This window comes from Ornithodoros turicata, chromosome 7 (assembly GCF_037126465.1).
Source record: "Ornithodoros turicata isolate Travis chromosome 7, ASM3712646v1, whole genome shotgun sequence".
Classification (NCBI taxonomy): domain Eukaryota; kingdom Metazoa; phylum Arthropoda; class Arachnida; order Ixodida; family Argasidae; genus Ornithodoros; species Ornithodoros turicata.
In genome coordinates this window covers 17,680,255-17,694,460 of record NC_088207.1, presented here as the reverse complement: position 1 = coordinate 17,694,460, position 14,206 = coordinate 17,680,255, and the positions used below count along the sequence as shown (strand labels likewise).

At 46.8% G+C, this 14,206-nt stretch overlaps 1 long non-coding RNA gene across 1 annotated transcript; it reads right to left on the bottom strand.

Moving 5' to 3' along the window:
• Positions 1-1,927: 1,927 nt before the first annotated feature.
• LOC135399618 (uncharacterized) lies at positions 1,928-10,804 on the bottom strand. Its single transcript, XR_010424365.1, has 2 exons — positions 10,673-10,804; positions 1,928-2,122 (listed from the first exon to the last, which is right to left on the bottom strand). It is a non-coding gene; the product is annotated as an uncharacterized LOC135399618 (long non-coding RNA).
• Between the last annotated feature and the right edge of the window lie 3,402 nt (positions 10,805-14,206).

Sequence of the window (14,206 nt, the reverse complement as noted above, 5' to 3'; positions counted from 1 at the left end):
TTTCCTGTGCATAATGTTACAATGTAACTGCACCACCAATTTTTCGATACGCCCCCCCCCCCCCCCCCGAGGATGCGGTTCTAGATAAGCTAGTGTGTGCGCGTGAAGACAAGCGCGTCGATCGTGTGAACACTAGACCGTGTGAAAGTGACTAGACGCATACTGCTGAGTTAATAAGCTTGCATTAATCATCTAGTCACCCGTATAGAAAGGCTTATCCTGTGCAACACGGTACTTCAGCACCCTTGTGTGCATACTGCGCAAGTGTTCTGCGATCTCTAAGGAGGCAAGTCTAATATTTTGACTTTGTCCTTCAAGCCTGCAACATTTTGACTTTGCATTCCAATAACGATAGCTGTGCATCATGACGTTTAGAAATCAATTCAGAGAGTACATATGTTGAAGTGTTGAGGGGCATTAAAGTGCTCGCCCAGTGCTGGGGACACGGGTAAACAGACCACGACCTACTAATTCGCGAGGGGGCCTAACCACCACGATCGTTAGCTAGGGAGGAACAGTCAGGGGACCACATAGTTGGTAACAACACGTACAGACGCGTCTGTTACTAATAACGGCATACGAACACATTTATATTTTCCTAAAATATAAGGATTCGGTTCACCTTCCCAACAAAGCACTGACTTTATTTGGATAACTTGGAGGTGTCGTCAGGCTCCAACAGCTCCCCATAGCTAGTTGGAGTTAATTCACACAACACTGGGCACACGACCAATGAGAGTGAAGCGTTGTAGATATTACGCATAGCTAGTCGACCAATCAGGATCCTTAACGTTTTGGCTGACCTTTCGACCGGTTCTGGTTACCACCGGCTTCTACTGGATTTCACCCCTGCCGCCGTTATCCGGTATTCAAAACAACTGAAGCGACTTTTGGCTAAAAGTAACATTTATTCACACAAAGCACCAATTCAAGGACCTGCACTGTGAATACAAAGTCCACTGTGTTGCTGACACACTCTAACCAAGTTCGAACTTGGCGCGAAACGAACACACCGTTCAATTCCTAATACCGAGCCAGCCTCATGGGTGCGTACCATTTCATGATGAGCATTCTTTCGCTGCTGCAGTGTAGCATCCATTACTGCAAAATGGAAAGCGCTTGTGTGGCACGTAATCCTGTCTTTGTTGTCAGTCCTCGAGACAGCACCAGAACGTGTTTTACGCTCCATCCGCTCGATTTCAGTTTCGCAGTTGATGGACTGTTCGTGGCATAATAATTGTGTCCAGAAACAGCACAATACGCGTAGAATCACACCGACGCACGAATCAGCCCGTGAACATATTTCCACAAACTGTTCTGTCGATTGACACCACCAAAACACAGGAGGACGACGTGCCGGCCGTGCTATTTCGAAACTACACTCTTAAAAATGAACTTCACCGCATAGCACGCTCCTAGCCAACCATAATCTCGAATGATATCGTTATCTGCCCTGATTTGTTGAAAACGGGAGGCGTACGCCTTTTTTGTGACACTTATGCTGTTCATAATTGTCACAAAAAAGGCGTAGGCCTACCGTTTTCAACAAATCAGGGCAGATAACGATATCATTTGAGATTGTGGTTGGCTAGGAGCGTGCTATGCGGTGAAGTTCATTTTTAAGAGTGTATGGTGAAACGGCCGAGACGCTGCACACATACATAAGCGCGTACAAAGTGCGATTTGAAAACATCGTCGACCAATGGGAGCGCGCGCGCAGTCTCGGCCAATGGGCTTGCAACATGGTACATGAGCGCAGTGGTACATATTCTACAGCCGCATCCGCGGGTACCTGAGTACTACTGGTGTTATCTCGCTTTCCGTGTATTACCTCACTTGTGTCTCGGGTACCTCACCGCATCTGATGGAATAAAGGTCCTATTCACGCTCCCATAAAGCATAATAATGAATCTAGTGTCGAATGATGTATGCTTTACACGTTGATATATTTCGTATGACTTATACAATACAATGTCAAATTTATGATACGATCATATTTAACATTCGGGACTGTTCCGCGACGATGTCTGCTTCGTGGTGGGAAAAAGGTGGGCTTAAGGAAGGTCGTTGCAAGTTTAGTTGCCCAGCTGGAGTTGCTCATTCACCATGGGTCTCCACGGGTCTGCAAGGATAAAAGGTACTTGTTACAAGTACACAGAATAGTTACGTCACTATATCATGCCACGTAGATACACGGCACCGGATGATAGTATGACGACATTACAAAAAAGGGCTAGCACTCGAAAGCGAAGATTATCCGCACATTACTAGACGTGTGTTCATAGCTCATATAAAAGTTAGCGGTAGAGGAGCGTATATTCAAACGAAGCGTGAACGAGTTAAGGATGCGGTCCCACTCCTGTATTGAAATAGGGCATTTCTGTACCAAGATTGTGCCACTCGTGTACGTCTGTTATCGATAATATCGGTACCGTTGCAAAGCTGCTTTCGTGGGCTAGGGTGCGACGTTCTCTGTTTTGCGATAGAGCGCACGAAAACTGTACTGAAAGCCGAAATTGCTTGGATATCCTTGATTATTATTGTTTGTCCCAAAATTAAGCGAAAACAGGATATAGCACTGTCTGGTTTTCTGCATGTTGCCTCACGATATGAGAAGTGTGGTACATTGTCATATTTTGGGTACAAGGTGTTGATAATTTACACGGACTTGTCGAAAACAGCGAGAAGTCATACTTCTCCTAATCGATTTAGGCTCTTCTGCGATCCCGCGACGGGCAAGCTGTGCACTGGAGACATCAAAATTTGCTTTGAGCTAGAGCGGGTTGCGTGACAAATACTGTGTGATCTTGCAAGAGGACAATTGGGAGTCTCTAGTAGATCGGAACACCGTTCACGATAACGGTTCTGAAAACGTGATAAGCCAATCGTGCTCGTTCTGAAGTGGCTGACATGACGGCGATGAACTTGAATACCACAGTATCCCATGACCGCATGGTTTTCACGGGTGACGTTCGATCCACTAAAACTTCGTAATAATCGTGGCTGAACTGTAAACCGGCGTTCACACGGGGCAACTTTTCCCAGCAACTCGAAGCAACTCAAACCAACGTCTTTCGAGCAATTTCGAGTCCGCGTTCACACGCAGCAACTCGGTAGCTCCACCCACAAGCAACCTTATGGCGACCGGACAATGTAGGTTCGAATCGAACTGGTGGAATCTTTTCTTTAGCTGCTGTTTATCAAATTTCAGTCAGTTTTATTGCCCCAATAGATCATTACTGCCTTCCAGAAGTGGCAACTGATATGTTTCCGTGAAGTTCGTAAAAAAAGAAAAAGTTATTTTTCAGTTGCACCTGCAGGATTTGAACCCATGAACCCACGAACGAAATCCACAACGCCGTCGGGAGTCACGTGGCAATGCTTCCCTCTCTGATTGGCCGATGCAGTTTTCGGTCCGGGAGCGATTCGCAGCAACTCTGAGCAACTCAGTTGCTGGAGGTTGCCGGCTGACAGCAACTCCAAAGTTGCTCATAGTTGCTGCAAAAAGTTGCCCCGTGTGAACGCTGCCTAACGCGCGCTAGAGGTCTCTGAAGTTTGAGCATCATGATGTCATCCAAGGTCAACGAGGCCCGCCACTCGATTAGAGTTTGAGGCTTCTGGTCAATAGGACCTTACTATACACACACTTGTGGCCAACGGCGTTATGTGTGGATTCGGATAATGCACCCGAAGACGCTCAACAACACATTGCGTGATCACTTCGCGCTTGGCGAGAACGAGGCCAACTTTCTCAATATCGCGGTATTAATGCGACAGCATTATTGGGCACCTCCCCGGAAATCTCTGTGATCTGCGTCGAAAACTCAGCTCCGACGACAGATGGTACCACGGCAACCGTGAGCACAGAAAAGTTTATGGCATGGCATTCAACGTGACTCCTCCTCTTTTCCGCGCATGCCCATAACAGAAAGCCCACAACCGACACTCCACCTTACGTACACTCTTAAAAATGAACTTCACCACATAGCACGCTCCTAGCCAACCATCATCCCGAATGATATCGTTATCTTCCCTGATTTGCTGAAAACGGGAGGCGTACGCCTTTTTTGTGACAATTATGAACAGCATAAGTGTCACAAAATAGGCTCCGCCCCACGTTTTCAACAAATCAGGGACGAGAATGTTGTCATTCGGAATGATGGTTGGCTAGGAGCGTGCTATGTGGTGAAACTCATTTTTAAGAGTGTACACTCTTAAAAATGAACTTCACCGCATAGCACGCCCCTAGCCAACCATAATATCGAATGATATCGTTATCTGCCCTGATTTGTTGAAAACGGGAGGCGTACGCCTTTTTTGTGACACTTATGCTGCTCATAATTGTCACAAAAAAGGCCTCCCGTTTTCAACAAATCAGGGCAGATAACGATATCATTCGATATTATGGTTGGCTAGGAGCGTGCTATGCGGTGAAGTTCATTTTTAAGAGTGTACGCACAGGTGATATCGTGCGATGTACTAAAACTCTATTTTTCGGTCGTTTGATAACGGTACGGGAATGTATTCATGGGGCTGTTGCAGCAAAGTTTGCACAGGGCCATTTCGGGCCCAAGCGGCCACGGAACAGTAGGTAGATTTATTAGCGGGTTTCGCATGGTGTTTCAAGCGGCATGGCGTCAAGAAAAGCTACAAAACCTGTAGGAAGTCAACAGAAAAAGCGGTGCATCTTGCTTTTTCATCTGATCTGATCTGAGATCTGATCTGATCTGATCTGAGATCTGATCTGATCTGAGATCTGATCTGATCTGAGAAGTAACCCCCAGGGAACGTATGTGGTCCGACGACTTGGACTCCATGAAAGCTGCCACGGAACAGTGGTCTGATGAACAAGAGCATTTTTTTTTTACCAGGGCATCTGAAGTCTGCTGGACAGATGGAGTATGTGCAGTCAGTTAAGGGGTAATTGTGTTGAAAAATTAATAGTTTTCAAATTTTACCAACTTTCTTTATACCCGAGTCGCAAAACCTTGTGATCGCCGCTCGTACACTCTTAGAAATGAACTTCACCACATAGCACGCTCATAGCCAACCATCACCCCGAATGACAACGTTCTCGCTCTAGATTTGTTGAAAACGGGAGGAGGAGCCTATTTTGTGACATTATGCACGGCACAAAATAGGCTCCTCCTCCCGTTTTCAACAAATCTAGAGCGAGAACGTTGTCATTCGGGATGATGGTTGGCTAGGAGCGTGCTATGTGGTGAAGTTCATTTCTAAGAGTGTACTACTTGGTTCTGCTTCTTTTCTGCACTCTTAAAAAAAGGAGAAAGGGAAGGAATCTCTAAGTTCCTGCTCCCCTATTGCCGAGTAACCGTGTATTCACACGAGCGTGTTTTCTGACGGCGCAGCGACTGAAGGAGCGAGAGGGTAAATGATAAGGCGCTGAGGCAACGCCCCTCTGGGATGCCTACACAGATAGTGTTCCAATGTGCTGTCAGCTCAGATGCCGGGGATAAGTTCGCGCTGCGGTTGAAGGTTGCAGCATTAATTTTATGTGCACGGCGCTTGGTACGCAATGGACGAAAGAAAGCGAAGCAATTGGTGGCTTTTGCTGTCCTCATTGACGATAGTGGATGCTGCCATGAAAAGGAGTGGTTAAGGACGATATGGACGAAAGAATGGGTGTTGAGGGAAGAGCACGGTCTGCAAAATAGCCTTTTACGGGAGCTACGACACGAGGACCCATGTGCCTACCGCAAGGTTTTGAGAATTGATGCGGCCGCTTTTGAATACATTCTGCTCCGCATAGCAAAGCGCATAACGAGAGTATAGAGATGAATATGCGGGACATTATACCTGCCAGTGATAGTTTTTCCGTAACCCATCTGCAACAGGTTCCTTCGAATTATGTGCGCTTAAACATGCATGAAGAAGACCGAGAGACACGGACACAGAACACAACACACGTAGGTTCTCAGTTCTCTTCTGTGTCCGTGTCTCTCTTCATGGATCTATACCAGCTAGCCTGCACCCTTTCCCTTGTTTCTTTAGTGCTTAAACATGCCTCTAAATGCATAAAGCGTTCGTAAATAAGACTGAGCGGGAAAGACTGCAGGAGAGAGTGCTTTTTCGTTTTCTACCGTAACGCCGCAGCAGTATGATAGTGATGAGTGTGCTGTAAAGCGGAGACGTCTGTGGCGTAAAGGTCGCACCTTTATTTATTTATTTAATTAGAATACGTTAAAGACCCAAACGGGTAAAACATAACGGAGAAGTTGGGCGACAATAACAATAACACTGTGAAAACGGAAAAAGCAGTTAACATGATCGGCAAACAACAAAAGAAACGTCAAATATACTTAAAAAAAGGAAATACAACACTAAAGTCATCAAGATATAATGCAAAAACCAGCAAGGATGTACTCATATAGATACCGTGAACAACAGTACGAGAAAAAGAAAAAAAAAACGTAAAGGAGAGTCAGGGGAGAGATAACAAATTAGTGATGGCCGCCTGAAACTGGGGATGATTAGTGAAAAGTGCTACATGGCGGGGAAGATCATTACAGAGTCTTGACAATCGGGGAATAAACGACTGGAAGCATTAAAGGGTATTATACTTATGTAAGCAAACCTTATTTTCGTGATAATGACGTTCAGATACGTATAGGAAGGGGGCTGTAATAGAGATGTACTTTAGAACACAGTAAAAACAGCTTCATCGCATAACACACTCTGCGCCACCCATTGCCGCGAAGGCTCACTTCTGATTGGAAGACACAGTGGAGCGTACACCTTTTTGTCTCAATGGTGTGTGTGTGGTAGTTCTGCCGCACGTTCTGCTAAAGCAAGAAACCTTGTCCTCTTTCTGCAGAAGGTAGGTCCCATCTAACAGTTTGCTCCCCACGACGAGCTCATGCACCCTCTACACACCTCTATCCTCTATCCGGCTTGCTTCTTTTCTTCTTTTTGCTAAAGTCGTGACGACGCCCACTCCTGTGTGGAAAACAACGGCGAGCCGGTCCTGCCATAAACCCCCCCCCCCCACCCACCTCCCTTGTGTCAATTCGGATATATGATAAGTGACAAAAAAAAAAAAACGTTCGCCCTCTTCTCTCTTCGAATCAGAAGCGATGACCCTATCGCTCGTGGCCATGGTTGGAGCATGGTCTGCTACGCCCTGAAGTTCAGTTTTTAGAGTGCAGAAATGGGATGGTTCAGGTACGATCCCCTCCTCTGGGAGCTTCAAATTCCTGCGTTTCATTGGCCCCATTGATTTAGGCGTTGGACAGGCCATGTTTTTTTTTTTGTCTACTGCCTTCGTACACTACTCATTGCAGTAAAACGTTCATCGCATATACCGGTGGCACAGCGAGGTAGAGTAGAGTTCACCACCATGAACGCGCACCGTTGGTAGTGCAATTCGAACGGGAGAAGAACCTCTCTTGGAAATGACCCTCTCCCACTCAAACAACCCTTATGATCTTTCCTTATCTTCTCCTTTCTTTTTCTTTTTTTTGGGGGGGGGGGGGGGTACGTTACCGTCCCGTCCATACATATAAAATTATGGGACAAAACGAAATTTACGAATTCGCACTTTTTGCATATCGCGTTGTATAAGAAGCTCCCCAGTGAATAATTACGAAATAATGCTATGGCAAAGCGAGACGCTATAACGTAAGTTCGTCAATATGTTGCATTTTTAGCACTAGCTTTATCCAGATTTAAAACACGTTACTTTGAAGCGCTGTGGCAGTTCCCAAACTTTGTGGCCGCGATAGATGGCAAACACGCAAAAATAGTGAAACCGAGAAAAACTGGCTCCGTTTATTACAACTGTTCGTCTTGTTGCTGCTTGTAAGGACACAATGTATGCACACAGCGGCCTCCCGCGAGCGCACTGCAAGACTTGATGGTGAACACAGGGTGCTACCTGTAAGCTTGTGTAATTACAGCCCTAAAATATTATAGCGTTACACGGTTAATTTATGAAGCAAGAGAACTATGGATATGCGCGACCTCCGCAGTGGCCGGCTCGTGGATTAAGTTTTGAGCCGCTTTGGCTTACCTGGCGTGCGACATACTGCTCACACATTTTCTCGTTTTTAAATGAAACTACCAGCATCCTGAGCCGATACCTTTTGGTTTGGAATGCGAGCATGCAGCCAACTCGTTATTAATAATTAACGCGTTCTTAACTGATACAACGACTACGCCGTGAATATGGGGACCCAAAAAGTGCTTTGGTGTACATACATACCGTTGCTTCGACCATCCAGGTGTCTCTTTTTCATTTCAAAAACGATCTGTTCTCACATGGCATGTTTCCATGGTACATTTCGGTATTGCTCATCGGCAAGTTTCCACAAAATCGAGTGTTGCTCTACCAGGTGTATTAGATAAAAACAAAAGAGCTTGCCACACTGGCAACAGAAGTGGCTTTTTCTTTCTTTTTCTCGTCCTCCCGGAAGGCTCTGCGCGTCAGTCGTCAGATTCTGTGCCCCGCGAACAAACTATCCGCGTGGTTCTTTCTGACGGACGGAGCTGCCGAGCGCAGTGATGTTGCACAAGGCTCTTTCATATCTCGCCAAAAATAAGATAAGAACGTGCGCGCTTCCTAGATTCTGCTGTACGATAAGCCCCGCCCGCGACCGAATGGTTTGATGATTGGGTGATTACGCTATACCTCCTTCTCCTCCTTCAGTCGCTGCGCAGTCAGAAAAGGCGCTCGTGTGAATACACGGTAACCTGCTTGACGGTGTGGCGGGATGTTAACTCGAGGGGATCATGCGCCCTGGGCAGACTACACAGGGAAGCGTGCAGAAGTTCACCGCATAACACGCTAATAACCAACCAGCGTCTCAAATGATGCAGTCCTGTCTACTGATTTGCTGAAAACGGAAGGGTACGCCTGTGAATGGGGGTCATCTGTGTCGTCGTTATCTGTGTATGAAGCTCAGGTTGTGTTCTCCATGGAGGGTACGCCCCTTTCACAACACTTTTGCAGTTATGATAATTATTAGAAAGGTACGCCCCGCGCTTTCCAAAAATGAGCACTGATAGCGGTATCATTCTGCGCAATGAATTTATTTACTAATTTGAACATGCTGTTGGTCGTGGGCCGCTACCAGTGCGGTGGTTATACAAGAAAGATTCTAGGTTGCAGTAAGATTCGGGTGGTTTTTGCGCCGAAAACACTTAATTCGGTAGGCTGTTCCAGTCGTGAACGGTTTTGGTTTTGGTGACAGTTACGCCCCCTATACGTCGGTATCGACCCACAGGGGCGAAACTGTCACCTTTCTAGCGTGGATAACACGTGGGCAGATGTTCGCAGTTGATGGTTCTTTTCCGTAATTGTACCGTATATTCACCGGAAGATCACTGGTACGATACTGTTCGGTCCCCCAATGCTCCACATACTGCACCAAACGCTGAATAAACGTGTGAAAGCAGACGATGCGTCCACACTATGGTAGTTCATCGTTTCTCCGCTGCGCGCCGACACTGTTTGATCTCGGAGCGGATAGAATGAAAATTTAAAGCTATCATTTCTGGGGTGGAATTCCTCGAGGGCAAAATCGTGGCTTTGTAGGTCGATTATCTAATGATAATCTGGTAGGTAATAGACCTCTCCCTGTTTGTAAACAAATGACGTGATAGTGTTCGACAGCGCCGCCAATTTGGTAGAGTTGAACTACGTTCAAAGGTAGGGGCGAACAAGGTCGAGCCCGAAGGCCACGTCTTGAGGGGATTATGATGGTCTCTCAAAGGGACGCGACCTTCGGTCCTACTTTTCTTTCAGTAGGGGGCAACGAACAAGTGCCCATTCGTGGAACCCAGCCCCCTCTCCTTTTGATTTGTTTCGGTTTCAGTCTGTCTACCAACGTCATGATGAAGTTTCTCAGGTAGAGGTCAGTGAGCTGTTTAGCGATTGGTGTAAAAGGGTTAGTCTGTAAAATTTGAACAGTGAGTCTAGCGTAGGGAGGCTAGCCCCGTTACACAGCGAGGATGCTGATGTGCTCGATCGAAAATCCCTGTAGATGAATCTGGCAGCTCCCCTCTGAACACTTTCCAGCTTCGTTTTGTTAGTTATTGTGTGCTGATCCTAGACAGTAGATCCGTATTGTATGATAAGAAGCACAAGCGCCTTGTAGGCAGTCAGTCTAACATGCGCATTTGTGAGAGTTCTTAGTAATTAGAACAGCCGTTGCCGTGCTTTGTTCACAACGAAGTTGACATGCCTATTCCAAGAAAAGTACACTCCTAAGTAATATAAAGACTTCACAGTGCTCAGGGGTAGACTACTTATACTTTACGTGTCAGAGAACAGTACAGGCTTCCTGGTAACAAGCATGACAGCAGTTTTGCTCATGTATGTAGTCTGGACGGGTGCATGTTGCCTGGTGAAGTCCTATTTTAAGACCGTGGGGGCCGAAAGTAGCATGACGTAACAACTAGCCTGCATTTCCATCATCGTGCAAGTAGCATAACGACGGTACCAGTGCTTCCATTGCCTGTACGATCGCAATTGAAGTTCGCAACGGGTTATCGCGGACACATAGTAAATGTACTATGTTTGCGAACCAGTGGTCGCAGTTTGGCTTTGTTGCATAGGGACTTTTACAATCTCCATGCTCCAGGAATACAAAGTAGACCTCTGGCCCAGGACCGGTAAGGCAAACTCTCGCTTTCTGAGTCATTCGAAGCCTACCTCGAAAAAGAGTGAACGTCATGAACCACGTCTCGAAGCTTGACATTGTCCGTGTCAGGCAACTGCAGAGTCACCACTGCAGCGCACCCGCATAGCGCAGCTACGATCAGAGTGGGCAGCCAGGCGTCGCTTTCGCTCTGAAAAGGAAAAGCCGTTTCAAGGTGAACATGGCACAGCACGGTGCTTTGAGGAAACACTCCGAACGAGCACGGGCCAAAGATCACAGCATTGCTAGGAGACGGTATATGTGTAACTGACAACGTTACATCACAGTGCTTCATAAACGTTGTGTTCCGCGCAGGTCGAGATTGTTTGACAGCATCCCACCTGCGTTCGAACGCCAAATGCAACTCGCGCAAACTGCACCTTTTTATTTTTTCAAAATCCCATCCGACCCGCGCCGCTCGCGACCAGAAGAAACAGAGGCGTGAGCTTTGAGTACTCGCCTGGAAGGCGATGTACCTGAAAGGTTCGTTGTACACGTTGACCATGTTGTTAGCACGTATAGCGAAACAAGGACGCAACTTGCGTGACTCATCAAATCCCTTCTGTTTGTCTCTTTGGATAATGTGTTGCCTGCGCCCAACCCGCAACTCACCCAAAGCCACCAAAAACGACCTGCTTTTTGAGTGCAGAAAGCTGCCGAACGCTGAAACGTGGCTGTAGGTAAGTAACCCTGAAACAGAGCAGCTTCACTGCACAGTGCGCTCCTTGACAATCCTCAATCCGTACCATGTGGTTATTTCTTGTGACGCGACCAAAATGAGAGACGTCATTTTGTGACCCTTCGTATTTATGTTAATAACAAAAAGGCGTATACGCTCCGCATCCTCGTCATATCAGGGGAGGTAGCAGTACTGTTTGCATGAAAGGAGGACAATGCTCGCAACTAGCAATGGTTCTTTTTCCTTTTCTTGCCACCTTGCCGAGATAATGTGCCATGGTTAACATGATCCTATTGGTTATACTAAACTGTGGAGTGTCGTAAATCGATCGCCACATGGGGGGGGGGGGGCGAGCTGGAGCTGGAAGGATTGGTTCCAGTGATTTACCCAGACCTCCCCCCAACACCCCCAAATTTTCTCCTGTACAACATAGCTATAATGATGATTCCCGCCCAATTTTTTGCTACCCCCCCCATGACTGTGATTCTGGATAAACTACTGGTTGGTTCGCTATGAACTCTCCGCGCACGGCAAGACAGTGCTACCCACATGTCGCACGCGTGTACACAATGACCCGAATTGTGTTTCCGCTTATGGCACTCGGGTAATTAGGAAACGGCTAGATTCTATCTATGTGAATAACAGATGTGGGTACGAAAAAATGGCAGGGCAGTTGGTAAACACACACAAGGTCTGTTCGATTAGACTTGCACCCCCGGAACCAGTTCCGGGGGTGCTGAGTATGAGTATCAAACTGCTCAAACAATCTTGGTCTTGTGACAATTATGAACGGCATAAGTGTCACAAAAAAGGCGTACGCCTCCCGTTTTCAACAAATCAGGGCAGAAAACGATATCATTCGAGATGATCGTTGGCTAGGAGCGTGCTATGCGGTGAAGTTAATTTCTAAGAGTGTCGTTTCAGCATGTGGATACGCGTGTTCTGTGTTAGAGGGATAGTGACGGTACCCAGTGACGGGCAGTACTCGAAGTATTCGGTACTTAAAGTGGGACCCCGCAACAAAATCACCACAAAGGTTGTGGTATATCCGTAATCTTTACGGTTCACGAACGGTGATGGGGTTCCTCTCTTTATAGATTCCGCTCTCGTGGTCCCGACGAACGATAGTCTCTGGCAGAATGGTCTGGTTTACCACAGTTGTAACGATGTAGTTCCTCTATCAGTCGTGTTCGTTTGTTCATGACTCGCACTTTGTGCACAGCTTCTTCAGCGGTATCCCTCCGCTGTTGTGGCTCTTCCTGTACCATGGCGTACTTTGCTCTCGCTGGCGTAAGATCGGATGCGCTGCAAACTTTAAAACTCCTGGCCACGTTATAGTAAGCCTTCGGGAGCCCCTGAATCGCTAGTGAGGCCACTTCGGCGTTATCAATCTTCTCATTTAATACGCGGAGTTGCTCAGCTAAATATTCGATGCGCTGCATATACTCAGAAGCAGTTTCCTGATTTTTCCACTTGGCGTCGTTAAGTTCCTCCTTCAACGTCAACGTCCGTTAAAGGGCTCCTTTTGTTGTCGTCTGGTTTATCGCGTAGCTGGTCTGACGCATTCCGAATGATTAGACGATGACATTCATGGCTTCTTTGTCGCTTCTGTAGCATATTCTCGAATGACTTCAGAAGTAGAGGTTTGTTGAGGAGATGTCGAGGAGGTTGTGTGTTGTTGAGGAGGATCGTCCGTGATCACATGCCATATATCCCTTTGGTCTTCAAGTATACCGTATATATATAGTCGGATAATTATCTTTCTCTGATTTCTCCAATGACTCACTGCCTGCGTCATCCTTTCTGATCCATCGGACACCGGGATTGCTAACTGGTAGATAAGTCCCGTTACAGCGTTCCTGGGCCCATAACCATTGATAGCAGAGTCTCCGGAGCCAAGACGGAATCAAGGAACGGCTGCCCGTGTTGAACGGTCAGCACGAAGTGAATCGTGAACGTTACTTCACGAGTCCTTTATTTTCGTCAATACAGCCAAGTAAAAGAGAACAAAGTACAACGAGTACAACTGTGAATTGATACATGAGTGCGTACAACACTTCCGACGCCCCTGCTGGTTTTGAGTTCTATAAGTATTCTGCCTCCTTTCCCTGTATCTTAGAGGGGCGCTCAAGTGCAACAATTTCTTCTCACGGAATGAAAGATGCCGTTCCCGTGACAGCAATTCAAAAGAAACGCGAGTCCGCTCCGTCCATTTACGCGCCAACGAAACCGCAATTTACCGTTCTCTCGCGCTTAAGAGGCGCGGCAATGCGGAGAGGCCTCCGATTGGTTTCCTCAGACGATCTCCCGCGATGATTGGACGACTGTTTGAGGAGACCGGCGAGAGAACACTCTGGCATTACCGTCCACACTCTAAAAACTGAACTTCACCGCATAGCATGCTCTGCGCCAACCATTGCCACGAATGATAGGGTTATCATTTCTGATTCGAAGAGAGAGGGGGGCGTACGCCTTTTTGTGTCAATTTGGATATATGATAATTGACACAAAAAGGCGTACGCCTCCCTCTCTCCTCGAATCAGGAACGATAACCCTATCATTCGTGGCAATGGTTGGCGCAGAGCGTGCTATGCGGTGAAGTTCAGTTTTTAGAGTGCATTATTGCGAAGCAGAGACGATGGAAAGGTGTAAGTAACGTTATTTTTTATCGATCATAATCACGAACGACACAGTGCTTAAATGCCGTTCCTTTTGTATTAGTTCCGAGGTAACGAAATCCTTTATTCTACGAGGAGAAAATGTACGCACTTTAGCACGTACTGGAACAGCGAACTTGTTGGACGGCGTTGATATAGTGAGCGCCCTCAGCCCCCAAAATAAGTAGACGTGAATGTTGACCAACCACATA